Raw genomic sequence first — 14,721 nt, forward strand, 5'->3', positions numbered from 1 at the left:
ATAAACTAGACTTAATAATAACAAGCTATAAAATACCATTAAAACAACTATGTACCATAAAAAGAAATTTAAACAACAAAGACTCACCTGTTGAACCATTTATTAAAACTTGGGCAAATGAAAGCCATTGTAAAATAGCTTAATTAATCACTTATTCTTGGCCTTCTTTTTATGTTCAGAGATCTTCCAGGAACTGTTATCAGCATTTCTTTTAGGGCTGGCATTTTCCCACTCCATATCCTCTGTTTTGTCAATAAGTTTTCTTGTATTGACAAAGGTAATGACAGAGTCTATGTCATCAAATATTTTGGACCATCTTGAAGAAATATTTTTAATCTGGCAGGAAATAATAGGTGTGTCTTTATTTGTTTTTTTTAGTTCTTTTAGCATTGGCAAAATAAAGCTTTCATTTGGCAATTACAGAAGAAAGATGAGTAATCATTATCAAAGCGTATGACATTTTCTTTATATTTAATAGGAGATTTAGCCCAAGCAGCCTTTAACACTATCTCCTTGTCATGAGAAGATAAAAACTTCACTATAACAGATTTAGTAGAATTGGGTTTACCTTTTTTGCAGTACCCAAGGACCTGTGTCCTCTTTCTATCCCATATGAGAGAGCTTCAGGAAGCTGTAGTACATCAGGGACCCAGGAAGTTAAGAATTTTTCCATATTGCCTTCTTCAATATTATCAGTCAAACCAAAAAGTCTAATATTATTTCTTCTTGATCTATTCTCTAGATCATCAATTTTTGTTTGCAGAAGGGTATTTTGTTTTAAGAGGATGTCTATATTATGCTCACCTTCTTGAATTCTAGTGTCCATATTATTTAATGAAGTCTCTATATCAGTAATCTGTCTCTTTTGCTGCTTAAGGTCTTTGTGTAATATTTCCATTTGTTGGGAACATTTGTCTTTGAAGTTATCCAGTTTTACATCCATTCTATCAATCTTTGCTGTCAGTTCCTGAATATTAGATAATAGTGACTGAAGTTCCTTCTTAATAATTGTTTCTTGAAGTGTAGATTTGGAGTAGCTCATTCTGTATTCTGGAGTCCAAATATTTTCTCCAGTACTTTTTGACAGGAAAAAATAAAAAAATTGCCAAGATTTTATATACTATCCTAAAGAATGATTAGTAGATTCCAAATATGTAAAAAAAAATAAAACAAAATTAGAATAGATACATTCAAAAAATTCTGTCATAAATATTCTGTAAAGAAAGAGAAGTTCTGTTACTCAGTGCTCATCTTGGCCACATCCTACTTAGTGCTCATCTTGGCCACACCCCCTCTGTGCTTTGTTTTCTTGTATATGTTTTTTTTTGTATGGCAAGGTGTTTTTTCTTCTGTCTTTAGTTTATTGCATGTTACTATGGCACCACGTTCTCCTCACCATTTTGATGTAGAATGTCACCTTGCATGCTGCCATGCTTCCATTCGTTCAGCAGCTCTGATATGGATTGTCAACTGTTCTCCTTTTTTTTTTCCTTTGTCACTTTTCTATCTTTGACCATACATCCAACATGCATTAGTATGCTGTGCATACATGTTGCAGCTCCATAATGATGAATATTGTGGAATCTCATTCTGTAAACTTTCTTAAAATGTACCAAATATGGGAAATGTTTTGGAATTCTAACTCGGTGGAGATGTCTATACAATACCAGCTTTATTATACATCCTCAGGAGTTATGTTGCTGTACACTAATTATAGCAGTGGTTCTTCTCCACAGATAGCTTTCCCAGCATGGCTCTGATTCTTTTCAAAATCTAGTTCATGGGTTCATAAGAACGTACTAGGCAATCTGTCTGTAGACCATTACAATCCTAGCCAAACCCCCCTTTCAGCAGTTCCCTCCAGCCTCAAAGAGGGCAAGACAACATAGACCAAGAGAGAATTTGAGGATACTCATCCAATTATCTAGGTTTACCTTGAAGGTGGCAAGAGTGTAACTGTGTTTGACATGTAGTGGACATTTTTGTTTGCTTCTGAATCTATCTGGCAAATGTGTCTCATTCTTGTGTTGATGAGGGTATCAAAATTATATAAGTACTGTAAATAGTTTTTGTTTTGTTTTTTGTGCAATTGTTTGTTTTTCTTTTGAAAGTTAATATGTTGTATTAATGTGTTAATGTGAAGAAAAATATATTATCCATTCAGTTAGCTGAAGAGTTTGCAGATTGGGTTGTATATACATTTCCCTGTCTTGTGTGAGTAAATCTGGTCTATAGGGAAGCTTGTGGTAATTGCTCTTGACCAGACTGAAAAGAAGAGAATTGTTGCTGCCTTTGCTGCAAGGGAGTCACCAAAACCTTCTGGATTTTTAGAAGAACCTCAAAGTGTGCAGGAATATTCCCATCCTTGAGAAGGAAAAAGCATCTGTCTTCCATGCTCGCCGGCAAGGAGTCCTGGAGCAGAATTTCTCCAGTTTTTGTTTGTTTTGAAAAGAGGCAAGCATATATATTTAAAGTGTTCCCTACAAGAAGATCAGATCTTGCAAGATCAAAGGATGAAGTTTCCATGCATGGGGGGGGGGGGTCTATCCCTCTCCTGCTAAGATAGTCTGCAATAAGGTTTTGCTCCAACAGAATGTATATAACCTGAAGAGTGAGCTTGAGTTGAATTGCTACCTCCCACATTGTCATAACCAGTCTGCAAAGGGGTAATGATCTCATACCCCTTCTTTGTCTATGTACTACCTCAGTCTGGTATTGTCTCTGTACACAAGCAGAGGTCCTGGATACCAGAGATGATTCAAGGCCTTTAAAGCATTGATAACAGCCAACATCTCCCAAACAGTTATACATTCTGTTTGCCTAAAGGATCCTACATATCTTGCATATTTACCCCCTTTGATAGCACCCCCATGCAAGATTTGATGTATTTGAGGTACTTCTACCACAATCTCCTACAAAAACACCATAACAACCCTCAAAAGTTCTGGGCAGTCTTAAATCAACTACTTTGTTCAGGTCATTCCACCCCCCCAACTCTGGCTAACTACACCCATAGTTCCCCAGATACCATAGCTAGAGCCTTTAATAACTTTTTCACTGAAACAATCCAATCCCTAGCAAATCAACTAACCCCCTCTAACTTAAACCACATGCCTAATCTACCTAATAATTACCCCAAATTTAGCTTCCAACCAATATCCACTAGTTTTATCAAAACAATTCTAAAAAAACTAAAACCTACCACCCTCGCTGCTGACCTCCTCCCTGAAGAGTACCTACAAATAGCTGCAGATGCCAATGCATATCCCATATCTATCCTCACCAACAGAACCTTATCCAAAAATGCTATCCCCTCCCTCTGGAAAATAACTCACGTCATCCCACTCTATAAAGGTGGTAGCTACTCAGACATATCCAGCTATAGACCCATTGCCATTCTTTCCCCACTAGCCAAAATAATGGAGAAATGTGTACACAAGCAACTAATGCAATACCTTTCACAGAATAACTTACTATCCAACTCCCAGTATGGTTTCAGGCCATACCACAGCACCACCTCAGCCCTCTTTTCCTTTACTACTACCATAAACCAAAACAGGAATGACAGCAGGCTAACCTCCTCCATCATCAAAAGCCTTTGGCATGGTCAACCATGAACTTCTCATTCTTTCACTAAAATCTATTTCCCTCAACAAGCCTGCTCTCCAATGGTTCCAGTCCTACCTGACTGGTAGACAACAGGCGGTACTATGGCAGGGCAAACTCTCCTGCCAGCTACCTCTCACACTTGGTGTCCCTCAAAAGTCCATACTAGGTCCACTACTCTTCTCTATTTTTATCAACAACCTTCACACTGCTATCCCTAAAGCTTCCTGCATTTAATATGCAGATGATTCCACTCTGATCTGCTCAGCCACCTCCCCATCCGAACTGCAAACCTTAACCCAAAACACATTTAACACTGTTGAGAACTGGCTCACCAACCAATGCCTACTTCTGAACCCCAATAAAACTAAACTTCTACTCTTCTCCCCCACTAGTCGATTTACCACACTTTCATTCTCTGTCACATCTAACAATGGTACCACTATTTCCCCAGATCATCACACCAAGCTGCTAAGGGTTATCATAGACAATAATCTCAAATTTGACCTTACAGGTCAACAAAACCATACAGACCATCAATAAGAAGCTTGAATCACTGTATAGAAACCAGACATTTTTAACCCCACTGGCTAGGACTGCAATAGCCTGATCACACCTACTCTCTACACTTTTATATGCCTCTCCTGTACTCTCAAACCTCAACAAATCTGAACTAGGTAAGCTATCCCATATCTACAATCATATTGCAAGATTCACCACTTGCTCCACTTATAGAACCCATCACTGCCAGAACCTTAAACAACTAGAGTGGCTAGAACTGCCCAGCTTAATTCAATCAACTCTTAATAGCGCACAAAATGTTGTGCCACCCTGAGGATACCCCCTCACTTAAAAATATTATTAAGCTATATAGCAACCTGAGATCCCTACGGTCAGCCAATAAACTACTGGTCCAAACCAAAAAGCTAATAACTCTGCTGGTGAATCTCTGTTTGCCAACTTCGTTGGCAAAACCTGGAATTCGTTGCCAAACTATATAACCCTACAATCCTCCAAAAGTCTCTTAAAAAAAAACCTCAAACAATATTTCAAAGTGAATTGGCTATGCCCATGTGCCAACCCTGATTAAGTTATAAACTGAAAGCATATTCTGCAATTATCATAACTTCTAACTACATCACCAAGCTCTGCTTCCAATCTGATGTCTCTTACTTTTAATTGTCTGTCCATGACAATTGTGAGGCCTTACTAGGGAACACTACTAACCCATTGTTTATAATCACTTTGTTTTTATAATTGTTTCCTAACTTCTGTGTAATCTATGTAAGTTTGTCTATGTGGAACTTTTCTCCCCGGGCCTCCGCTGAAAATGGACATGTGTCCAGTTGTATTATCCCGGTAAACAAATGTAAGATAAAATAAATAAAATAAATATCTAGCTGTAGGGGGATCGGAAGGAAGAAGACTTGGATTGCCCCTTATATGATCTAACCACTTCCCAGTTTCCCTCTTTATGAATCCCAGAACTGGAATTTCAAAAGTCAAAAGGTGTAAATGGTGAGTCCAGCCTGATTTGGGGTTCCCTTTTTATTTTTTTTTGTGTGTAGTCTGGTAAACAGCAGCATGAGTATCATCAATTTTTTGTACCCAAAACCCTTTAAAACTTCCTTATTGATGTTTGGTTCAGGCTGGAAAAATTCAAGAAGTGCTATTAGAACATTCCTACTTTGTCTGGGGTGAGAAAGGCTCTCCCCAAGGTCAAATCCAACAAATATCCTAGGCAACCCATTCTGTGACATGGAATGTGAGAAAACTTCTACAAATTAATTTGAAATCCCAGACTGAGAAGAAGTTCTTGCATAATTGTTAGAGTGTTTTGATAGCTGTGAAAAGAGTCTGCAAAGATAAGAACATTGTCCAACTATGGAAAAATATATATATGCCTTGGAGTTTGCAATAAGCTGTGGCAGAAACTAGGCATTTTATGAAAACCTTTGGTGCAGTAGATAGTTCAAGAGGTAAAATGGAACTGATAATAAAAGCAAGATATAGCAAATATAAAGAAATAGCTGAACTGGTTGGCAACAAGAATGTGGCGATATACATAATTTAGATCCAGAATTACTATGAAATCAAGACTTGGGACCAATGGCACATGATTTTGAAGTTATAACATCTTAAACTTTGAAATCTTGATATAGGGATTTACAGATGTAATATCCAGTAATGACCTCCAAGATTTTTCAGGTATGGGAACTAGAAAAATCCTTTAATAGTCACCTTTGCCTAAAACATTGAGAGACACTGTTTCTATTATTCCCCGGGACAGTACGTTTTGTAAAATGGGATGAAGCAGAGCAAGCTGGTTCTCTGGTCAGGTGGGAATTCCCTGGAAAGGAAAAAGGGATTCTCATAGCCAAGAGTACCCTCACTGGATTATACTCAGAACCTATCTGAAATTATTTGATGCTAAAGGCAGCCTGATGTTTGAGGGGTGGGGTCTATATTAGAACATCAAAGTTTTAAAACATCAAATGTTCTAATATTGACCCCCAAAACAGCGAACGTTGAAAATAGCAAAGCCGCAGAACACCAAATTTTTTTCCTAGGGAATGAATTTGGTTGGCCGTTTCTGCGGCTTTGCTATTTTCAGCACTGTGGTGGAAAGTTATGGGTCAGGTTTAGGTAAGTGTGTGATTGTGCAGACGTTAGGGTTAGGGCAAGGGTTAGGTGAGTTAGGGTTAGGGCGCGGGTGAAGTGAGTGTGCGATAGTGACAGACTTTAGGGTAAGGGTGGGGTAGGTGAGTTACAGTTAGGGTGGGGGTCAGGTGAGTGTGTGATAGTGACGGACTTTAGGGTTAGGGTTTGGGTTAAGGTAAGTGGATAGATAGTATATGTACAGTTTAGTATAGGGTTAGATGTAGGATTTTAAGTGTAAGTGTGTGGAATGCTGTTTTTTTGGTGTGCTTGTGTTGTGTGTGTGTTTCTTAGAACAGCAATTTTTTTTCCCAGGGAAAAAATTCGCTGTTCTGAGCTTTTGATGTTATCATATTTCGAGATTCCAAGTTCGAGCTTATGGTGTTCAATGTTTTGGAATATCAATAATTTGATATAGACCCGTTTGAGGGACATGGAAATCTTTCCAGGGTGGGGGAAGGGAGTCTGAACTGGCAGATAGTCGTACATACTGGGAAGACTGCACTTGATGTTTTGAAGATTTTTCCTTATTTTTAGAGTTTACATTCCATTGTTCTACACCCCTTGATTATCAGCCCCTTGCTGTTTAAATTATTTATTGGGAAGGAGCCTGAAGAGGCGGGACAAAACTACTTTTTTTTTAAAAAAGGATTGAAAAAGCTATGTCACTCTTTGAATCAGTTTTCTCCCTTTCATCACACTTCTTAAGTACTTCAGCTGCAAAATAGGCAACAGGGGAGTTTTTATGTAAGGGAGAATTTAAAATCTTAGATTTAACTTCATTAGGGAGGTTTTCAGAGTGAAGCCTCTTAAGTTTTCTTAAAAAGTGATACAGAAGCAGCTGTGCTTATAGCAGAATATATTTAGCCAACTGAAAGACAGTCGTCACAGAAGAATTTAAAAATCATGTTTAAATGCACAAAACAAATGTTCCTTTACAAACAAAAAAGTGTTTGCATGCATCTTTATGCATGCAAACACTTTATTTTGTGAAAATAAAGTTTATTTTATTTCATTAAAAGAAAATCTGCATTTAAAGTTTGCTTTCAAATGTGGAGTCTACACAGCCATATTTACGGCATTAATATTCATGGACGGGCAAAAGGCACATCTCATTTGGGTGTCTAGCTGTAATTATTCTGGGTTAGCATGGTAAGTAATTGTGTATTAGTTATATAATTACCAAACTGTTGTATTAACAGTCTGGCAAAAAATTAACCAATTGTTATTATTTTTTTTTACCAACCTGTTAATTTAGCAGTTTGTCAATTACATACCTAGTACAGAATTACTTAATCATGCTAACCCAACATAATTAGAGCTGGACACTCAAAGTGATGTAAGCATCTCTTACCCATCCATAAGTATTAATCCTGTAAATATGGCTGTTTAGTTTCTGACTTTCTCGTTCGGAAGACATTTTTAAAATAATTTTATTTACAAAATGATTTGAAACAAATTTTTTTTTTTTGCATAAAAAACAAAGGTTGTTTTGCACCTTTAGACATGAAGAAGAGGGAAGGTTGACCAATGATCTCTGCATCTTCTGAAAAGACACAAGCAAATACTTTAACATGTGGGCTTGGCAATTTAAAGCCATGAACTCAAAGAATAAATGTTCTTCCCCCATTTATCCATTTATTTTCTCGCTTTATGACAAGTTAGAAGCAGTAACCTGTTTGGCAGAAGCAGATTATGAAAGAGAAATGACTGCTAGATGTGCCCTAGGTTTAGAAAACAGGTATTTGTGTGACGAGTGCCTTTTATAACCTATCACACTTCTTGGAAGTCAAAGGCTGTGTATCATGTATACTGGCTGTAGTAAGAAAAGCATTTTCTAAGGTGGGCTAAACAGGAGGAATAGGTGTAGCTTTAGGCATCTATAATTGTACCAAATCATAATACAATTTTGTGTGATTGAGGCTTCACTCTGCTCTCACAGAAAAACCTCACTCATATTAGATAACATCTCTGTGAAAGAGATTTTTCAGTAGGGAAATAAGAAGTTATGCTTTCTTTAGAATCTGAACATGTTGGCCGAACAGAATCTTTTTAAGTACACCTCTCCTCCTCTGCTGAGACTGTTCCTTTAACCAGATATTCCAGTCAGAATGCGAAGACACCTTTTTCTTTTCTTTTCTTGCTTGTAGCTTGCTCTGGCAGAAATCAGCTGTGTTCATAGATATAGAGGCAGGATACTGAATGTTTTTTCTTGCAAAGCACAGTGTTTCTCAGTATGGCTTGACCCTTAGTTACACTAGTCCTGGCTTTCACAGTCCTCTTCCAGCAAAGTGAAGACCCTTCACCAGGCCTTTCCCCAGCCAGTGATAAAAGTGATTCACTCTAGCTAACCCTGATCTTCACTATAGCCACAGAGGATGTGTCTATCCCCCAGTCTTTGGTGGCTGCAAATGCTACACTAGTAGGACTGAGGGAAGATGATGGGTTGTCTAAGGAGCAGCAAAGAACTGCAGCAGAGTCACCCACCACTGGCTGAGGCAAAGTAGGAGACAGACAAATCCTAGAAGACTCTTTCAAAAGTTTTTATTTTTGTGTGCTGAGAAAGGTAAAACCATGGAGAATGACAGCTGCTCTATAGGTAAGCTGAGAATGAAGACTAGAAAGTTGGACTGGTAATTAAGGAGAGAAGGTAAGGAAAAGGAAGGACAACTAGGGGATCTTGGATAAGTATTCCACTGCAAATCCTATCCAAGCATTATGCCTTTTCCCACTACACTACACTGAAAAATAAACAAGGTTACAGTCATAAAACAAACTTTCCTCTCAAAAAGTTCAACAAAGCACTAGCATACATTTCTGTACACATAATTGACCATTCACTGCCTTTGTTTTCCAAGCACTTACACATAATTCTTGTTCACAAATACACATTTTTCCACAGAATATTAACATTATTAAAAGGAAGGCTTCCCTCAGTGGGGACTTATATGCTCAGCTTGAATATCACAGCTGAATGACAGAAACAATGGGAGCTGCCAAAGAAGTGCTCACTTTGGTAGCAAAAAAGATCTGAAGCTTTTAGCACTACCCACCTGACTTTTCATGGCGCACCCCCATACACTGCTGGCATTTTGGGCACAAAGAAGTTGCCCAAAGCTTTGAGAAGCTGGTCGATTCTGGAGAGCTAAACCCATATCAGTTAGGCTATTGCAATGGTAATTCATTTATCAACATTACAGATTAGAACTACAGAGACTGTTCAGTGGGTTAAATCCAATAGCAAATTTAAGAAGTTGCCTTATAGTACTGCTAGATGACCATACATACCAGTTGAATTTACGTGACTGGAGGATGTAAAAACAGAGAAGTACCAGTACAGTGTTCTTTAAGATGCAGGATGAGATTGGATCTAAACTTAGATATTTGTCTGACAGGTATCCCAGAATATGGGAGCACGATCTGAGAAGGATTAGTCAGGTGAACCAGGTGAGTTTGCTGCACTTTGAATAACAAATGATCCACAGAGTGATAACAATTAAAGAGAATTTGTAGGTATAACTCTGAGGCAAACTTGGGGAGGAGGGAGAGACTGAACATAAAGGTCTTCAAAGTAGTGTAAGTAAAAGAAAGTCAGCATATTCCTTTATGGGAATCCAGTTAGTTCTGGCTAAGAAGGTGACACCACATCTTACTACATATGAATAATTCTTTTACCAAAGGCAGAACTAGGTTTTAGGTGAAAGTTATCTAGAAGCACTGTGATAACCAAAGATAAAATGTCTTAGGTTCATAGGTTGGTACTAGGCTATCAGTCCAAGGGCCTATACAAGCCTAGCCATAACAATTCCCTGGCTATTTATTCCCACAGTATTTACTTCCCTTGTAATCAATGTAAAAAGACATTGGTGGGGCCAAGGAAAACATAAGCCCCCTAGATTAACGATTCCTCTGTGCAGGACTAGCTTAGTCCTGCATGGAGGTGGCTGTTTAGGAGCAGGATGGCAGCACACCATGCATAGTAATGAGGCACGCTGCCTGAGCTCCTAATCTGACATGGAGCATGTAAGAGTGCAGGTGGCATGTCTGAGAGCAGAGCTCTCAGAATATACACACCCCTGCAAAGAAGAACAGCAGAAAGTTGAAGAAAATGAGTGAGACTGCTCACAGGTGTCCGCATATCCCTGCCAACATTCCCCCTTGTGTACAACAGCAAGTAAATAAAAATAAAATGAACAAACATTATTTTTTTTATTTTTTTTTTAATCTGATTAAAGCTAATGGTAGGTGCATCACTTAGCTACAGTTAATGCAGCTTAAATGGCTGAAGAGGATAACAAGGAAGATATATGCAAAAAAAGCAGCATAGCAATAGTGGTGAGTCCCACTGCAACATATCCCATTTTCCATGGCAAATCACGTTATGATTAACATTTATGTTGCATAGCCCACTAAATAACATATTTTTATGAACTGGAGTACTGCAGTAAATGCACATGTAAGGTGTCAGTGTCATAATGAATAAAGCACTAGTAAGCACTAGTAAGCAGCATATTTAAGCACTAGTAAGTGAGTTTAACCCTGTTTACTTGGCGGTAAGCAATACCTTCACTTGTTAAGCAATTCTAATGCTAACTCTCTGTAAGCAGATGTAACGGCAGGTTAGCAGTACTTACCATTGTGCAAACCCGTGCAAACCCACTTACAAATGCTCAAAAGTGCCTTAATCACTCTGTATCCGATGACCCTTATTTTGCTCATCAACAAAATAAACAGCCATGCAGGTCTCAAACCCAGGACCCTACAACCCATAGTCACAGTAGTTAACCAGCATGCTATCACAGAAGTACAGAAAAATGAGGTATCAACAACCAAGTCTTCAACATAGTAAAACCAAACTGAACCTGTGAAAGGAATCAGTATACAGACATATGTGCCTTAACCCACTACATAACATAAATATGTGAAGCTGAGTACAGCAGTAAGGCTCAGGTGTAATAGTAACAGAGTGTTGAAGTCCCCAATAAAACACAAGGACCCCATACAGTGTACGTACACATGAATTATGGATACCAGGCATACATATAAGGTGTAATGAATAATAACTCAACGCCAAAAAGGAATTATAATGCAAAGTCTAATGTAGGCAATGCTAAGCATTGCACAGGCCAGCTTATGAGGTGTAAGCAATGTGTAGGCAAGCTAACTCAATGTGCCCAGTGTTATACCCCTTTAAACAATGCCATCCCTAGGTCAGCGGGTTTGCCGATAGCCTAGCCATTTCAAAACTGGCCAATCGCAGAAAAGTGTGGAAAATCGGCCCTACTTAAACCCAAGAGGCAAGAATACATCTCATAACTGGTTGTAGTTTCCCCTTGCAGGCAAAATGGCAGTAAGGGGAGAAGGTGTGCACTTCTGGGTGCAGCGCTGGTGCATCCAGGAGTTCGGGGTCATGGCAGGACTCCTTGTCAAAGGCCATGATCAGAGACTGCAGCAGGGTCAGTACCAGGGATCCCAATATAAGGCAGAGGCCTGGGACCGTCTCACCTGTGACCTCACCAGTGCCATTGGCATACCCAGAACTGGTGAGCAGGTCAGGCATCACTATGCCGACCTGAAGCGGCATAATGGGGACCTCTTGGAGGAGTGGCTGCAAGAGGCTAGAGCAGCAAGGGATATTCCAGTTGTGTGTAAGCATCACCCCACTGTGGGTAATAATTGCCAGCTCAGGTATATCATGGATAGGTATGGCTAAATATTCCTCTTATGTCCCTCACAGCTGCAATGGAGTGGGCTGCGAACCAGGAGGCCCATGTCAGTCGCCTGGTGAGGTTACGATGTGAGGCAGGTCAGTAATACTCATGCATTTACTGTCATGGGAAATAAAACTAAATGTAGTAGTAAATTAATTGCCTGTATAAAACCTGTATAGTTCAAGGCAAGTACTGCATACACTAGAGAATATGGCAGGAAGAGTCTCATATAATTTTTATGTCAATAAAAGTGTAATAGCGTGACAATAAAGGTATAACTGCTGGACTGCATGTGTATACTCTGGCATCATATGGTAATGTAGATTAGCAATCATGTAATAGTACTGTTGTATTAAGCACTGTTACCCACACTGTGCACCATAAATTGAATGTGTAAGAATGCCTGTATGTGACAGGTGTAATCCCCAGAGGCCATTTAGTACAACTGAGAGACACATAGAAAAAAAACAGGGAAAATGCATACAACAAAACCCATATAGCACATGCAACTGACATGTGAACTGTTGTTTTTTTAGCACATACAGCCATGGTTCAAATCCTGCCAGTGGTAGCACTCTGCATACAGAATCATACCCCACAACTGTACAGATATGTCCAGAATGTCCAGTAAATATCTGTTGCCTGTCAACCTGCCCCCCTGGGAAATCAGTGGGATGATCCCAGATGTATAGGCAGCAAATAGGAAATACAACTGATTGACACACATCTATGAGAATAAAGCTGGCACCCTGGCAACTCCCCACTATCTTATGAGACTAAGCCATGTATGTCCCATTTACACCCCAGCTTGTCAAGCTGTGGTCAGAGTGTGTACGGTAACAGAGTGAGATGTATGTGCATAATAGTAATGTGGAATCTGGTACTGTGTGTGGGAACATTCAGGTAGTGCTAATAAACATTTCTCCCACAGGTCTATCAGATACCAACACTGTGCCCAGAAATACAAGAATGATATCTAGTACTGTTACTGTTTACATTGGTATTGTATGGAAGTGCAACTGATGCAGTTGCTCCGAATAATGAGGTATTACAAATCACTGTCACCCACACTGTCCTACAACATATAACTGTCTAGGAAATCTGTATAAGAGTGTTGTAATACAAGGTCAGAATGCAAAAGCACAGGGGATTAATAAGACAGAAAGCAGATAGGAGATATACAGCAATATCTATATAGCAAACACAACTGTGATGAACAGTGTTTAAGTTGTAGCAGACACAGCCATGGTCTGAATCCTGGGAGTGGATGTAGGCTGCATACAGAATCATACCCCACAACTATACAGATGAGGTCAGAATGTCCAGTATATGGGACCATATCTGCTGTCTGTCCCCCTGTTCCCCTGGTAAGTCTGTGGGATGATCCCAGATTTTCAGCCAGCAAACAGGGAATACAAGTGATTGTCAAACACCTATGAGAACAAACCTGTCACTGAAGCAGCCCCCGAAACTGTTAGGAGAGTAATATTTAAAATATGTCCTATCTACACTCCCATGTTATCAAGCTGTGACCAGAGTGTATACAGTAACAGAGTGAGATGTATGTGCATAATACTAATGTATAATCTGGAACTTTGTGTGGCAACAGTCAGGTAGTGCTAACAAATAGTGCTCCCACAGGTACGTCGGATATGAACATTGTGCTGAGAAATACAGACCATTATAACCTGCACTGGTACTGTTCACTCTGGTATTGTAGGGAATTGTGAGTGTTGCAGTTTCTCTGAATAATAAAGTATCACTGATCACTGTCACCCACACTGTGCTACATAATATAACTGAATACATGATGAATGTAGACTTTTGTGTTCTATGTTTACCATGAGAGGTTATCCTAAACACCTTATTGATGAAGTTATGTCTGTGGTTGGATCAAAAAGAGAAGCGGGTACCTATGGTACTGAAGTTTTGTTGATTTTGTTTTAAATTCATTCATAGATTCACCTCATTAGTTGTTAGGACACTATACCTTTAACTAATTGAAGCACAGAACTGTAACCTAGCAACGGCACCTTTTTGGTGCCAAAACCAGTATTTAAACCTTGGATTTTGTCAGAATCTGTTTGACTGAAGAAGTCCCACTATCAGTGGGATGAAAAGCACTTCACAGTATTGGTTCAATAAAGCTTTTGGAGAAATCTTTTTTACTACTTGATTCATATGGATATTTTGTCACATAGGACCTCTTTGTGGACATTTATTTAGCATCTAACATAACTGATTATATCCTGGATTCTGTCTACAGCAGCCATTTGAGTGTGGAGAATTTACAAGTGTGGACTATACAAGAATTCCCTTGGCGTTCACAAGTACAGGGTAATTTTGTCTTCTGGTTTATGATTGGGGAGTCAGCCTGGCTCTGTGACTCAGCCCCCAGCACAGCCACCTTCGGGACTGTGACGGTGCAGTGGTGACTGCCCATGGGTGGAGACCTCAGTCCCATTGTTTCCACTAGGGGGATCATGGGCTTCCGATTTCCCAACACCTCTCCCCATCAAGGTGTTTACCCCCCACATGTGTCATATACTACCCCTGTATGTGTCTTGTTTGTCTTGTCTGTTAACCTACCCAATCTACCTTCCCAAATATACCTACTGCCCCGCCCCAACATCCCAATGTCACCTGAAAAAAAAAAGGTCTATTTGTTCCCACAAAAAAATCTCGTCCGTATATAGCTGTCCATTTCGCACACATGTTCACTGGACACATGTAATTTGGTCTAATT

Source organism: Protopterus annectens, chromosome 2.part1 (genome assembly GCF_019279795.1).
Source record: "Protopterus annectens isolate FY-2018-M chromosome 2.part1, PAN1.0, whole genome shotgun sequence".
Classification (NCBI taxonomy): domain Eukaryota; kingdom Metazoa; phylum Chordata; order Ceratodontiformes; family Protopteridae; genus Protopterus; species Protopterus annectens.